The sequence below is a fragment of the Anas acuta genome, chromosome 1, assembly GCF_963932015.1.
Source record: "Anas acuta chromosome 1, bAnaAcu1.1, whole genome shotgun sequence".
Taxonomy (NCBI): Eukaryota; Metazoa; Chordata; class Aves; order Anseriformes; family Anatidae; genus Anas; species Anas acuta.
In genome coordinates, this window is record NC_088979.1 from 197,591,739 (window position 1) to 197,608,158 (window position 16,420).

A 16,420-nucleotide genomic window follows, 5' to 3' on the forward strand; every position below is an offset into this window, starting at 1 on the left:
TAGACCAATTAACCAAGCTTATCAAACGAAAACATTTTAATTTGCTTTGCAATTGAAAGCAGCCGAACGCTTCAGCCACTGTAGCACCCAGCTCCTATTGAATTGCTTCCCCTTCAAAGGGCTCTCCCTGGGGATAAGGTTTCTTTTTGTTTTACGTGGCCCACATGCCACTTGGGTTCTTGAATTCTGCATACGCCTGTCTCCTGTGATGACCTTTTTCTGTAGGACTTGCAGATATTTCTGCTGTTTCTCACACGTGTCCTTCTGTGCAGGCTCCCTGGGGGGACTGAGGCCGTTTATGACTTGATAGAGAATTGTGGTTGTTTTTGGTGTACTTCAGAATAAATCAGCCATTATTTCAGAAAACATTTGCACAGCGATGGCACCTATTAAGCACAATATGCTTCTAGGATATCCACTGCAAAGAATATCCATGAATAAAAAATGAAGCACTCGAATCGATATTATTACTTTTCATTCCCTGCCTTCCTAGTCTTGCCTGTTGCTTTTATATTTTAGTCTTTTTATTAGCTTTTTGTGATGGCAGAGTTTTCCCTTCAAAAGAGGCAGCGTGGCCCTGTTTTTCTGCCTTGCTTTTTTCCATCCACAGTGCACGCAGCAGTGTGATAGGGAAGTTGGGAGTTATAATTTCAGAACTGGGCGTGCAAATAGCTTCTTTAAAACATCCCTTTTTTCTCTTCTTGTCTTGCTTGGTTTTCTCAGCCTCTTATTTTTCCCCATATTAGCTCTTTCCCATTTCCTTCTTTTATTATTTTGTTTTATGGTCTGTTGTACACACTGTGCAAACACAGGGTAAGTCAGGGGCTATTACAGCACATTTCTAATCGGGTGAGGTCTCCTGGCCCTTGCTCATAAAAATCTTAAATAGCACAGACTGCTTTAGATGGAAGCCCAGCTTTAATAATGAGACTTAACTCTGTGCTAATTTCCTGGAGATCTCTGTCCTCATAACAGCAGTCCTCATCAGGGCTGTGAACGGGGGGTTATAACTTTGAGAAGCTCGTTAAGGATGAGTTTTCTCCCCAGTGTTCTTCTACGGATTTAGCAAAATAACACAGTTGTGTCTTCGCCACATCTGGGTTTGTCTCTTGTGTGCCTGGAGTGATGGTGACTCACTGACTGTCTGAATTCCCAAATGTTAAGTTCATTAGCTCACGTTCACTGAAGCTCTAAGCCTTCTCCAGTCGAGGGTTCGTTTGGTAACGACACAGAAATGAGGACGGGGATGTCCTCACCGGTTTGGAGAAGTGGGGAAGTGTTCAAGTGTGAGTGCAAAGAATAACGAGCATTCAATGAGAAGGTAGTAACCTTCCTGCACTTCCTTCTGCTCACTCTGGTGTTGTTCCCTCATTCTTTTTGTGATCACAAAACCAGATTTTAACTTAGCATAGACTTTTTTTCTTCCTCTTCTACTTCTTTGTCAGCGTGGAGATGGACACAGCCCTGATAGCGATGAGCCCATGGGCTGTACAAGGCAGGTGAGACAGTAGTTAGTTGCCAGTGTGCTGAACCCTACTTAATTATTTTGTTTGTTTGTTTTGGGGGTATGCAGCAGTAGAGTGTGTGTTTTGTGATGCTGACAGAGCCTGTGGAGTTTTAAACGTACTTTCTTAGGGACTCGCTCTGATCCATCCCTGTCCTTGTGCTGGGCCCAGAGCTGAATGCAGGCTCCAGGCGGGAGCTGAGGAGAGCAGAGCAGAGGGGGACAATCCCCTCCCTGCCCTGCTGCCCACGCTGTGTTGGTGCAGCCCAGCACACGGTTGGCTTTCTGGGCTGCAGGCACACATTGCTGGCTTGTTTTGGGCTCCTCATCCACCAGTACCCCCAGGTCCTTCTCCTCAGGGCTGCTCTCCATCCATTCCCTACCCAGCCTGGATTTGTGCTTGGGATTGCCCCGGCCCAGCTGCAGGGCCTTGCCCTTTCCTTGTTGACCCTCACGAGGCTCGCACAGGCCCACCTCTCAGACCTGCCCATGTCCCTCTGGATGCCAACCCTTCCCTGCTGTGTGTCGACCGCACCACACAGCTTGGTGTTGTTGGCCAACCTCCTGAGGGTGCACCTGATCCCACTGCCCATGCCACTGATAAAGATGTTAAACAGTGTTAATCCCAGTAGTGACCCTGAGGAACATCACCCATCACTGATCTCCACCTGGACATTGAGTCTCTGACCATAACCCTTTGAGTGCAACCGTGCAGCCAGTTCCTTACCCACCAAGTGATCCATCCATCAAATCCACGTCACTCTAAGTTAGAGACAAGGATATCGTGGGGGACAGTGCCAAAGAAGCACTCTGTCTGCATGACTTCTACATGTAAATTGTCTGTGTTCATCCCCAGTTTCCTGGTTTTAGTGCGAATTAAATGAGCAGTTGAGTTAGGGCTAATAAAGCAAATAGTAGGTCACGTTTTAGAGGGAGAGGGGATCTTTTGGTATTGATGCTAAGCAGGCTTAAGTCTGATTTAGCCAACAACTTTAGCCTGCCATTCAGACTTTTTTCCCCACGTAATTTTTAATGATTTTCACATTTGGGAAATTGCTTCTAAACAAGACTTACTGTAAAAAGAAATCAAATAGTGGGGATTTATTAAAAACTGTTCCAATTACTCACACAAGCTATGCATGCATACAGATACAAATGCACATGTATATATGTGTATGTCTGTGGTTTAAAGCAGCAGGCTGCAGGCTTTAACTGCATGTAGAATGGGCTCACATTGTTTTTGCTTGGCCACAAACATCTTGGACTTAAAAGGAGAATAAATAGATGTACGCAAGGGGGAGGCTTGGGATCGTGAAGAAGTCTGGTCTGCCCTCCCGGAGGTAGGGGCGTCTCTTTCCCATGATAGAAAATCCACGCTCTCTTCTGTGAGAAAGGGATAAATAGGCAGGATTGAAAATGTAACAGGCAGGATTTAAATGGCTGCACGTCCTGAGGTGTACCAGATGGCCAAACGCAGAAGGGCTAACCTCATGGAGCTCAGCTGGGACTTGCAGGATCTGCCTTTATTTTCCTAACTTCTTACAGAGTTTGGATTTCTTTCTTTATTCTTGTTTAATGGGGTGGCTGCTCTGCGCTGGGTGCCTGGGTGTGCATGGAGGGACCTGGGGTCGCACTGGGTGCAGCACCACATTGCATTTCTCATCGTGGGCTCCTCTGCGCTCCTCCTGTCAGCTCTGCTCCTGCACTTTGTTCCTACAATTCACAGAATCGTTATGGTTGGAAAAGCCCTCCAAAATCATCAGGTCCAACCACCCCTCTACCACCAGTGTCACCCGCTAAGCCACGTCCCCGAGCACCACATCCAACCTCTCTTTGAACACCCCAGTGAGGATGGGTGTGCTCTCATGAAGGGCATCTCTCGCAGCACTTCGTGAGCTGGAGGCTTACTTTAGTAGGTTCCTGTCATGCTACCTACTACAGCAACAAACTAAATCCTTTTCTGAGCCCGTGTCCTCGATGTGCGTGCACGTGTGGGTTTGTCGAGGGGAGCCGTCCCGCTGCTACCCGCACAAGTACGTGCTCCTCAGCGTGGAGTGGGGAGCAATTCAAAAAGGCTCTTAAAACGAGGGCGGGGGGGAAGCTGGTGTCTAATGAGAAGTCTTATGCTGATTTCAGCGTGCATATGATTTGAATTGATTTAAAGAACTGTGAGAACACGTACCAGCAGAGCCGCTTTTCTCGAAACCTAATTGCTTTTAAGCCTCCAAAAACGCATCGTGTGCGTGCACGTCTGCAGCTCGAAACATCTCTAAGAGAAATGTAGATTAATGAAGTGTCTTGAGAGTGCTTGCCTGCACACGCGTTTAACCTAAACCCGTGATGAACTCAACGTGTGAATGCTTCGTTACAGAGGCAGAGGCGAGCCTGAAGTTTTTAATTTAAATGAAGGAAGCCGGGGCCGACTTTCATACCCGTCCAAATCGTGCTCGCGTGTCTCCTCGCGAGGAGTCTGTCACGCATTGACAGGCTGAGCTCATCCCGCTCCGGCGGGAGCAGATGGGGATTCTTGAACGGGGATCAAATTCCTCGAAAGTCGCCGTGCTGACATCTTGTGAAGGTGTGAGAGGAGGGAGAATTGGGCTGCCAGAGGGTGCAGCAGCAGAGGATGCGAGGAGGCAGGAGCAGCGACACTTCCCTGTGCTTTATTCCCCGCCGCGGTGATGGCTGTGAATATAAAGCATCTCCCTGGGGTGGAATAGATGCTTCTCTCCCTTGCCACCTAGGTTCAACATCACGCAGATCCTCTGCTTGATTTCCCATGCTCTTGTGTAATTAGCTCAGAATTCCAGCTCTCAACGCCACTTTCTTTATGAACATCCCCAAATGTGAGTCTTTTCCCCTCCAGTTTGTATTTGCGTGGGAATCCTGGCTTCCTCACAGCTCTTTTGACAAGACCCATGAAAACCACAGGGCTGAGAGACACACGTAGGTATTTCCTCTACCTTCCCTGCACGTGCTGGCACCTTCCCCGTGGCTGCAGTGCTGCTGCTTCCTTTATTCCTGGGAACAAAGTGCTCACAGCCACCCGTTGGTGCCATCAACCGTGCACTGAGGTGTTAAAAACTTTGAGCAAGAGGTGACTTTGCTCTGCCTGCTGGTATCAAACAGGATGAGCAGAGGCATGTGTGTGTGTTTGGGTCATTGTGAAAGAAAGGGGGAAGACGCAAAGCACCGGGATGTTATATTCAGTCATACTAAATCGAAAAAATTTTCCAGATGGCGATGTGCTCCTGCCCTTTTTGAAAGAATTCACACTTCCCCGTCAGGCTGGGAATCCCGGGTGTCCGCAGCTTTTCTGACTGAGCTCCTCTGGCTCTGTCGGAGAGGCTGGAGGTCTTGCGAGCAGGCTTGCGAGTTGGTTAACCCTAATTTGAAACAGGCGGCGTTCAAGAGCACAGCGTGTGCTGCCGAGGGAAGAGCTGCTCAACGCTGAATTCTCGCACTTCGCTCTCAACATTAAAGATTCACACCAGAGGGGGGCTGGTGGCTTTCCTGCAAAATGTGTGGCTGCAGCCGCAATGCCAGCAAGATTTGGGGTTGAAATTGCAGAATTGTACCAGGCTACAATTGTCCTCTTGTATTTATTAGATACCTGCTTGCTTGATGGGCTTTTCAGGGGAAAGTTAAGTGCTTTTTTTTCTAGGTAGGATTAGTTTAATATGTGCAAAAACCGTGTGTGTGCATGTGAAGTCCTACTGAGTCACTGCTTTGGCACCGGTTTTTGGTTTTAGTCAATGCTCTTTTTTCTTTTTTAAAGTCGCAGTTTATCAGCTATCTTCTCCCACTCTCCCAGCAAAAAGCACACGTCGCTCTCTTATTTTTCAAGCCCTGTGGATCTGATGAAGCTGCGCAGCAGAAGATTGAAGCAGGAAAAGGAACGGCTGCTGGTGGGCGACTGGTTGTAGGTGGGTTTTTGGTATCCAGCAAGAAAACTGGCAGACGTGGAGGCTGCAGACGTCTTTGTGTACTGCAGACTGCTTGAGTGCTGGTCTGTGATGCCCAGCTCTGGCTGGCGGTGGCGAGCTGTGCATGCACACCCACCTGCTGCTCCCGTGAACGCACAGGTTTTTGTGTCTTCTTGGCATGCCCTGCATGCAGTACATAACACAGTCCCACAGTTTGTAGCCTGGTTTTCTTTTAAACTGTACGATGCAGTTCCTGTTACGAGACTTAATTGAATTCTCATCCGACAAAGCTCCTCCTGTCTGGTTTACATGAAGCACATGCTGGCATCTACTCTGTTCTTTTCATCAAGGTTTTGGCAACCTAACAACATGGGGCGAGTTGTTCAGACCACGCTGACTTGTACCTGCTGAGAGGTCTGCCCCCATTTGTCTGTGTCGGTGGGTTTTGATTGACTGAGGAAGATCCCTGCAAATGTCTGTGGGGAAGTGATGTTACCACCAGGACTCCGAGTCTGCATGGGTTTCTGTTATTTCACTTCAAACTGTCAGGGTTGTGTTTAGTTTGGTAATATGGAAATGAAGGCGATCTCCATCCATATTCGTGGACTGAGAAGGGTAGGAAAGCGTTTCATGTGTGAAAGGGAACTTTGGGAATTCTGGGTTTTGGCACTGCGAGGTTGGTGGTGCACGACTGAACGCTTAAAATTGCTTTCTGGTTTGGAGGAACTGGCCTCAAGGGAACCACTCAAATACAGGAGAGCCCCTGGGTCCTGCCTGCCCTGTTGCTTTGTTCAATGGTGAGTCAGGACCTAAGAAGAGATCCCCTGGTGTTGTTTTGGCCTCTTGTTCACGGGGTTTTACTTACAGCTGATGAGCTATGAGGCTGCCTGAAAGCTGCCCTGAAAATCCCCCGTCTTTCGCAGCAGTGAGAGTTTCTACCATCATTTCTGTGCCTGTCCAAGCTCTGCACCTCTCCAAGACCCCATTTCCTCGCAGTTAACATGGATGCAGAACAGGCAGGGGTTTTATGGAACAAATTTAACATCCGATACAAGTCTGAGAGCTGGGCTGGCTGGCTGGCCGGGCTGTTGGTTTTCCCTGTGCATCTTTGCTCTAGTTGCGGTCTCTGCTTCTGAGTCACCACCAGATGGGTCAGGATCTTGAGGAGGAGCCCTCCAGGTTGCTACCACAGTGAGGAGTAGCTAGGAAGAGCTCAGTATCACTCCACTTTCTGCGTCTTTTTGTTTTGCTTTTGCTTTTCCCACCTGTTTTATTTTCTAAGCAAGCTCCAGGCATGCGGAGTGAGCAAACTCAGCGCACGGGGATGCGCTCCCAGGGGAGACGCAAGGCGACTTTCTGTAGCCAAGATGACATCTGTAACAAAGATGATTTCTGTGACCAGGTTGAAGAAATGTCACCGTTTGCCACTTGCACAGTTTGGGGCAGCAGCTGCCACTCCTCGGGGCAGCCCAGCAGTTGTCCTCGCTGCAGCTGCCGGGGATCGAGTGCTGAGACCTCTGGGATGGTGCTGCTGGGGCAGGCACCTCCTGCCTCGCTGGGACAGCCTCTGCTGCCTCTCGCAGACATGACGGGCGTGCTGGAGGAGAGCAGGAAGGTGCCACGAGCAGGCAGCTGGGACAATTTGCTCATGGGGAATTTGAGCCCTGGGCTGGAAAGGGGCCAGCACGACTCCCGCACCCCAGTGATGAGTGCAGCATCTCTGCGGGCACCAGGGGCTCTCGTACTTCTCCCTGGGGACGCCTCGCATGCCAGCTGTACAGAAGGAATGGAGCCACTGGAAATACTCCTTGCTTCGTACTTCTGGAGATTTTTAACCCGGAGAACCAAATGGCTCCTTTTTAGTTTGATTTTATGTGTTACTGCTTCTACGAAAGCTCTTCGCAGGGCTCTGTCTCCTTAGTGCCTCTATTCAGAGCGATGATCCAAGCAGGAGGACCAATAATAGAACTTAACAGGGCTGCTTTTCATCTGAGAACTGCATAAAGAGCGATGTCAAATTAAAATACTCGGTGTTTTGTGTGTTGCCTTTTGTAGTCGGAGCCCTTTTTGTGACAAGCGACATTAATTTTCTTGCAATTCTGGAAGAAAGAAATCGGATATCTATTTCTAATTGCTAGTGCTTAGGAATATGATACATGCGTAAGGCAGGAGAGATTGATTAGACTCATTATGACATGAAAGGAAAATGTCAGCCTGCAAAAATAAGCAATAGAGTTGTTGCATTTTTTATTACACTTTTGCCTTGGGTTCCGTGTAACTGGAAAAGGAACACGCACGAAACAAAAAACGCCACCAAAAAACCCTGAAAAACAGAGCAGCAGAGGGGAAAAAATCTTCATTATTGGGGAAAAATTGAGTGCCAGGAGATTGAAGAGTATGACTTGCTTGAGTAATTGCTTGCAAATAAATATATGGAGGGGGAAAAAAGAAGGAGAAATGCGTATTGTGGCTCGGAATCACAGAGAGGCTGGGTGCATGCAGGAGATGGGCCCTTGCGGTGCCGTGCCAGGGAGATGTGGGCCAGTGGAGGGCTGCTGAGTTCTGTGCCATCACACGGGGACTTCGAGAGGAGATTTTAAGGGCCAGGAGATGGAAGATAGGCATTATATTAGCATTAAAGGCCAAGCACCTGGAGCTTAAAACAGGCTTAAAACCCAGCTTTTTGGACCAAGATCAAGAACGAAACATTTTGGCTGAGGAATTTGTGAGGACGGAGATGTTGGGAGCACTTAGGTGCTGCCACAGCTCTCCGCGGGGCAGGGAATGGCCGGACGACCTCTTGGAGTTCCCTCCAGCCCGATTTTCTACGATTCTTAAAAAAAAATGAGGTTACGACGCTTGTTAGCTGTGCAAATTGCTGCAGAGAAGCTGCTTTCAGCAGCCCCCACGTGCTTTACGGCTGTTTTCCTGCCTTCAGTCAACGCACTCGGGTGGGAGCAGCGTGCCGGGTGTGCTCGTGCAGGTCTCCAGCATCACGCTGCTGCACCTGAAGGTCAGCCGAGGCCGTTGCCCTTCCTGCCAGCACTTCTGCAGATGTAAGTCCCCAGGGACCCGTGATATTAATAATTGTGCTCGCTCCATTGGCGAGGCAGATAAGCCAAGGAAGATTAATTGAGTTTGGGAGACTGGCTCCAGCTCGCGCCAGCGGAGTGTCTAACCTTACGTTATTTATAGTAGGTCTTCATCTAGTTGTGTAATCTCAATGTGAAAACTTGGAGTTTCTGCAACGTGTGGCTCTCCTCCAAGCAGCCCTGTGATTTCTGAGCTCCTCAATCCTTGGTACCCAAGCTAAGCTTCAGGTAAAGTGGCCTCCATTTAAGAGAGCAGGCGCTTTGCTGTATTAAAAAACAAACACAAATCCATCCTGCCCAAACACAAACAAGAAAAAAAGCCTCCTAAATAAACCCCACACCTAGACTTTAAGAATATCAACTCTGGAAACAGAGCAGTGTAAAATGCTGCCTTCGGATTTTCCACCTATTTCATCCTGGGAACTCTCTGTGCCAATACATTCTTAAACAAGTGCTCAGGGAACGGCAGTGAAAACATCTCAAGTATTTCCACGCAGCCCCGTTTTGGTCGCATTTATTCTGCAACTCATCTTTGTTGAAAAACATCTCGGGGCCAGATTTATCCCCGGAGTGATTTGCCTTGATTTTAATAGCATTGCAGGAAGGGTGATTTTGGCTCGTGCTTTAATTTCTAGCACAGGAAATATGTATAGCTGCAGCCCGTCTTTGCCCAGGGTATGGTACACGAGGGGAAAACAAGCCGGAGTCTATCAGTACTTTGTTAATTTAATTATAACAACAGATGCAGCATTTAATCTGTTTGACTTTGCTATTGAGTTACTGAATCCTACTCGAAGAATATTTTTATTTTCCCCAGCTCCAGCACTCGGCAATAAGCCTCACAGCTTCTTGAAATGTTAAGCAGCTTTGCAACTTCCTCCCACTCTCTCTCTCTCTCTCTCTCCCCACATCAATAATCGAGTATTTTAGCTGATAGCACTTTGTTTTGAAACCAGGAGATGTAAATCTGGCTTCCTTTCTGCTCGTGCCAACACCTATTTCCTCCTTTATTCACAGAAAGACAAATGCCACAGAAGAAACCTTTTTCCTCCTTTCCTCTGTTTTCATTTTTTTTTTCCTCCTTTTAAGCTAGAAAACACTGAAGTTAATCCCAAAACGGAGCTCGCTGCGCCACAGTTTTGGCACTTCTGTGCTCAGTGGCATTCGGTATGCGTTCAGGAAGGCCCTTCTCTCCGAGGCAGTCCTCCAGCTGAAAACCAGCACAGTAAGACGAGTATAAAGTGCTCCTCGTGTTCAGCGGGCTGGACACAGCAGAAATATTTCCATCGTTATTTCCAGCCGTGCAGTTCCTGCTGCCTGCAGACAGACATCTCTGCCTGCTGGCTCATCGGGATGGGGCAGTGGGACATTTTCAGCTGCTGGCGGTAGGTGCCCACGTTTTTTTTTAAGGGAAGGATGCCCTCAGGGGCTGGCAGAGGCGTCAGGGTCCAGGAGGGCCCCTTCTTGTTGCTTTCAGCGCCTCTCAGCGTGGAGCAGCTTTTGGTAATCAGTACAAATGCTCTGGAAACCACGGTTCTGCGATGCTGAGATAAGTGGGGCGAGTCACTTCCTGGAGGTGCTGTCTTTTCTCTTTGCTTCTATAGAAGTGTAGATTGGCGCAGAGCAGCCCAAAGCACCAGCTTAGCCCGGGTATTCTGTCCTTTTGTTGACAGGGGATAAAGTGAGTCACAGCCGATGACTTTTCCGAGGTGTTTTTACCCCCATTTTCTATGCCCTGCACCCAGTGTTTGACTGACCCCCTCTGTGCTAGGAGCTGAGCGTTTTGTAGGATCCCAGAATATCCCGAGCTGGATGGGACCACAAGGATCACCAAGTCCAACTCCTGGCTCCACACAGGAGCACCCAAAAACCAGGCCATGTGTCTGAGAGCGGTGTCCAAGCATTCAGCAGGCTCAGGGCTGTGCCCACCACCCTGGGGAGCCTGTCCCAGTGCCCGACCACCTCTGGGTGCAGAACCTTTCCCTAACCCCCAGCCTGACCCTACAATGTCCCAGCTTCTGGCCAGGTGTGGGTCTGGGAAGAAGCAGCAGGCACGTCCTGTTACTGGTGGTACTGGGGAGCTCAGCACCACTGACGCCATGGCACAGCTCTTTGGGATTCTGCGTAAAGGACTGAAAAAATTGTTTTCACTATTCTTACTGCCTGGTAATTGAACGTAGTGATTAATGAGGTGCTCGGGCTCCTTGCTGGATTTCAGATGAAGAAAAACTAGATGTGTTCCACTCGGTGACCTCTCCTTCCCCTCTATTCGAACAGTTTGTTTTCCAGGCGTGAAAGCCCTTTCCTCTCTCCTCTTTTCCCAATCACGGGGACTTTCCACGGTTGCATAAAGGTCTAATTACCTTCCTGCACGGGGACGAAGGGATTTTGTCACCCGTGTGTGGCAGGTGGGAAGGGTTCTTCCTCGCTTCGGCTTCCTCCTTAACGCAGCAGATCTCAGGAGCACATCGCTTTGGGGCTTCAGGTGACTCCTCCAGCCTGACAAGTGACTGCTAGCTGCAGCCGTGTTGTTATCTAGGTAATTAATCCACAAGGCATTGGGGACAATGCGCTGAATAATACAGGAAATGATTAAACTGAATCATTTCCACGGTTTTCTGGTAGAGAGTGTGAGAAGCTGGGAATTGCTGGCATGCTGGAGGTGCGATGGGAAGCAGTGACAAGCTGGATTTGTTCGGTGTTATTGTAATTTATGAAACTTGGGGTGGAATTTCTCACTATACGGATATTTTTTGAAGGCACTTTCCCCACTACTACTAACTATCAGGTCTGGGAGTCTGCCCAGGCTCCCTAAACGCCCCGTAACCCCCCTGGGGGAAGGTGAGTGTCTCAGGGAGCTGATTGACAGCACTGATATTTGACATTAGCACTCAGCATAGCTGCTTTGGTTTGCCCTCTGGATAACCATGCTAATGCCCTAAGGAGCTTGCTTTCCTATTTTAGCTACAGCAGTTGAAGGCCTAAAGGTAGGTGACACGAATGCTCCTATAAATATGGATAGTTTTAATCAAGCCTTTGTTTATGGTCGGGTAATATCATAATGGTGTAAACAAGAGAGAGAGTGGGGTGCATAAAAGGTGCTGGGCAAGACGGTGACAAGTGATTGATGCCTTCAATTTTTAGCTGAGGTCTGGAGTGAGATTAATGGAAGGTGGCTGCACCACGCCGAGCCATTGGAAGTATTTCTTGCCCTGATGGAAAGCAGGGGAGAGTGAGACGTGAGGATTTGCAGGAAATTCCCGTTGCCTTGGTCTTGCACGTGTTGGCCTTATTCATTTAGCATGCTGTCCCCTCCTGGCAGGCAAAACATGTGGTGGAGTAACGCAGCTGTCCCATGGCAGATTTTTTGGGGAAGGGATTTTATTTCCTTTAAAATGGATGACAGCACCCTCTGGCCACGGAAATAACCCTCAGCTGACATTAAGGGATTCTGAAAGGTCGCATAAATCTCTTTTCCCTGATAAGAGCCTGTGCTCCAGCCTCTACAAACTTCTCATTTTTGGCCGTGTGGGATACAGCTAGCAAATTTGCTCAGCTCCCTGGCAGAGGGGCTGGGACTTCTGGTGGTGGACACACGCTCTAGTAAACCCGCTGCTGCTGACTTTCAAAATTCATCCATTTCCTCCAGACTTCTAACAGTCCTACTGTCATTTTTACCACTCTGTGAATTTAACTACAAACGCTGTTCTCCTTTTTTTTCAAAGGTAGTGTTCATGTTGAGTAGAAGCCGTAGGAAAGCCCCGAGCGCAGTAGGACGTGAATGAAAATTAATTTGCAGTCCTACACTTCCTGTCTCAAAATGCGGACTGCTGGAGAGCCACAGAGGTTTTTTGTTTGTTCTGCGGGCCCTGAGGTGCAGGTGGGGTCAGGTGAGGGGGAAACGGCTCTTGAAAGATAGGTGCTGAGCCTGGAACAGGGGGTTATCACCAAGTGATGCCGTGTGCATGAGCTGTGCTGGAAAGGGGAGGTTTGGGGGTGAAGGTGTCGACTGACATCTTTTTTTCACTGGGAAATCTGAACTAAACAGTTATTAAAACACGAGTGGGAATATATAATCTAATATACAATAATAATCATTCCAATCAGCCTTCTGTAACCCCTTCCTCATCCCTGAATAAATCACCAAAGATGAAGGAGCTGGAATATTACATTTCTTTCCTGATGATGTCGTTAGCAGAGAGATTTCGTTTTCCCACCTACACTTCCTAATCTGATCTCAGCCGTTACAGGAATCCTGCCCTTTCCCTACAACTCGTACTGCTTTGTCTGCCGTGTTGAAATAGCACGATTCCCCGTGGTAGCTGGTCGTGTTTGTGCTGGCACAGCTGTTCCCAGTCTGGAATAACTTTGATAGTGCTACAAGTAGACCTGTGTGCTGATTTGGGTTCCCGTGTTGCACAATCCCAGCTCTTTGTTCTGGGGGTTTTGCTTCCTTGCAGGGCCCGGGCGCAGCACCAGCTGCTGGCCGTGATAAGGTTTCTCAGATCTAGGACTGGAGCAAGCTGTCATCTGCGGTAAGAGATCTTTAAGACACGTTGGGTTGAGCTACACCCAGTTCAAACCACATCCACTGTGTTCAAACATTTCCCAGTTGGGTTTAGTGCAGGCAGCGCCTCTCACGTCGCCCTTGGCAGCCCAGGTGAGACAAGAAGAAGAATTAAAGACAGACGCGTGCAGGGGAAGGCTCCTGGGTGACTTCAGGTAGCCTGTTTGCTTTCATAGCTAATGCATTGCAAAACTGTTGGGGGATCCTTTGCTGTCTGGCAGTAAACATGCTGTTTTTTTTTGTGTTTCTTCACCTTTTTTTTGATACCTTTGTTTGGATCAATATTAAGGCAGGTGGGACAGCATCCCCTGTGCAAACAGGCTGCTGGGTTAAATAGAGTGGGAAGGAGTTCTGTGCGTACAGCATCGCATATCTAGGAGATAAAGAATGAAAAATAAAGTAAATTAAGGCTGACTTCATAGCATTCACTCCCCAGGATGGTTATTAACATTCCCGTGATGAAATGGGACTTAACTGTGGCAAACGTTAACAGGCATCTTAGACGCTACCGTAGAAAGTAAACTCGTATTGATGTAGTGTCTGAAGATGCAAAATTTGCACCCTGCTGAGCCCTGAGATTGCTGAAGAGTCCATGCTGTTCTGAAGAGGACAGATTTTGATAAATGAGTCTCTGTCTTATTACTGACATGCTTGAGAAGAAAGTGCTGTATTCACCAGTGGGGTAGGAAAGCCCTTGGGCTCCCAGCTCCGATTCCTGCCTTTCCCTGTGGCCCTTCATCCTAGAGATGTTCCTGAGAGTGTATTTACCAGTGCAGCATAGGAAAAGACATGTCTTTTATGTGACTGTGGTTGTTGCTTAAATGTTAAATCAATAGACACATAACGACAACAGCAAGATAGAAAATTAAAAAGAAAAAGCCAGAGACTGCTAATAACTCGGGAAGGAAGAAATTCATAAAAATAGACGCGGAGTGAAAATGTCAGCACTGGTCCTTCGGGCACAGGAGCCATAAATCCCTGGCATTTCTTTTGCAGCACCAAGAAAACCTTCACAGCCTGTGTGTTACTAACTCTAATCTCTTTCTTTAACTTCTCATCTTATTTTAAACATCATCAGTTTCGTTTTCTAAACGCCATTCAGCACGTTACCTACTTGGATTATGCCTTTCGATTCTAAAACAAGCATTTGTTCCAGCATAAAAAAAGCAAAAAGAGTGCTTAGCATGAAACAGCTCCAAAACTTTTGACAAAATGCTGCCTATAATAGAACAAAGCATAGCATTGTCCTAATTTATGATGTTTCTTCCTGCTCCGCTCACCCAAAAAAGCCTGTTTTGTGCTCTCAGCATTTGGTATCCAACATGTCTTGTGCTGACAGCCACAGCCTGTTCCAGCTGAATTTGGGCCCAAGCGGCTCGCTCGGCATCATGAATCCAATTCTTGGTGGAGCTGAGAATAGAGCCTCTCTCCTCTGTCGTAGCTCGGTCCCTCGCTGTAATTACGGGGCAGCTTTCCTTCGGAGCGACGGAGCTGCTGCCGCGACCAAACCCATTGTAATGAACAGGTCTCACTTTATTTTCCCCTTGCTCAGCAATTCTTTTGCGCTTTTAAAACGCGTTTTCTCAGTGAAACTTGCTAAAAATAATGATTGCCTAATCTAAAAAAAAATAATCTTAAAAAAAAAGGAAATGTTAAATTTCCGCTTTAGCAATATTTATTAAGCAAGCAGGTTGAGAAAGGGATGGTGTTGTAAGGAAATGGACAAGCTCTGGTAGGTGCAGGAGCTTGAGCAAGCTGGGTTAAAGTGTTCACCCCCATTTATGGGACTAGTAACAGGGCAAGAATTTACAGTAAAGTAAAAAAGCTTCCACCTCCCTCTATTGATGAGATAGTGCTGTATTTGTAGACCTCCATTCTTGTAGAGAAGCACAACTCAGCCTGGAGAAGAGAAGACTGAGAGGGGATTTTATCAATGGTTACAAATATCTCAAGTGTGGGAGACAGAGGGATTCGCCCAACCTCTTCTCAGTGCTCTGTGGGGACAGGACAAGGGGCAATGGCCACAAAATGGAGCCCAGGCAGTTCCGCACCAACACGCGAAAGAACTTCTTCACGGTGAGGGTGACAGAGCACTGGGACAGGCTGCCCAGGGAGGTTGTGGGGTCTCCTTCTCTGGAGATATTCAAGGTCCGTCTGGACGCCTACCTGGGCAGCCTGCTGTAGGGAACCTGCTTTGGCAGGGGGGTTGGACCTGGTGATCTCTGGAGGTCCCTTCCAACCCCTACAGTTCTGTGATTCTGTGAACTCCAGAAACCAAGAACCCTCCAGGTGCCTCCCCCCGACGTGACCAAGCACGACGTGTTCACTGAAGTGCTCTGAGTATTTACCAGTGACTGTCGCAGTCTCTTCTGCTTCCAAAACAGAGGCATGTGTTTAAAAAACCATAGTCATATAGGCTTGGTGGAATCTTAATTGCAGCTTTTTTCTATTTGTGTTTTATAAAAGCCCTTTTAGCTATTGAGGGAGAGCAGGAAGAGGACTGCAGAAACACTTCTTGACGCTTCTTCCTTCGTTCTCCAAATATCTCAGACAGTAAGGTGACATCCTGCTGGGGACACAGTCTGGTGACATTTTTAAGGAATCCTACCATGCAGGAGGGCATTCCTAAGGAATCCTATTGCCAGCATATAGTTTGCTGGCCTGAAAGTTTCCCTCTTGGTTGTAGGCCCAGCGTGTGCTGCGAGCCCAAGTCCTCCGTTCAACAGGGGAACAAAGACTGGCTTTTGCGTTTTTTATTTTTATTTTATTTTCTTACACGAGCCAGAAGAGGCAGGAAGACACCCATTTTATGTTCCTTTATCAGACAGTTGTAAGCTAGCGTGTGACTTGGGAATGCAGGGGGGTTGTTTTGCCAGTTCGCTGGAGATCCTCGCAGTGCCTCTTAGGGCTACTGAGGTTTTTGGTTGCATTTTGCTCTGTTTATGTATCTGGGAGCTCTCCCAGTTCAGCTTTCAGCCCAGTTCCATTCCACTAGCACATGGAGCAAGGGAGCATCCTCTTGAAACCCCCCTGGAAGGATGTGAGGGGCAGAGCTGAAGGATGTCCCGAGGCTGGTGGCATGGCTGGCCCCTTCCTCCGTGCTGCTGGGGGACGGCAGCCTGGGCCTCCCCTCAGGTGGTCTGTCAAGCAGCAAGGTAACAACAATTGTAGGAAATTCCTTTCCTGCCCCCAGCTCTCAAGCTCAACAAACAATCCCTTCACGGAGAGACTGGGGTCATCCCTCTGGTTTCGTATTTTCCTCCATTAACCCTTTGGAATTGGTGGAGCAGTTCCTTTCAGGAGGGATTAGGGCGCGGTGGTTTCTTTCTCC

General features: G+C 48.1%; 1 protein-coding gene across 3 annotated transcripts in view; it reads left to right on the plus strand.

Moving 5' to 3' along the window:
• Nucleotides 1–16,420, plus strand: part of FAM107B (family with sequence similarity 107 member B) — a 54,785-nt gene that overhangs the window by 19,360 nt on the left and 19,005 nt on the right. Inside the window, exon 1 of one of the 3 annotated variants that reach the window (XM_068669993.1) lies at nucleotides 9,664–9,907. The exons of 1 other annotated variant lie outside the window; for it this stretch is intronic. The gene's annotated coding sequence lies outside the window, so the exon portion shown is untranslated. Of the gene's footprint in view, nucleotides 1–9,663; nucleotides 9,908–13,145; nucleotides 13,245–16,420 lie in introns of those variants that run through there. One more of the 3 variants, XM_068669994.1, reaches the window with a different exon arrangement.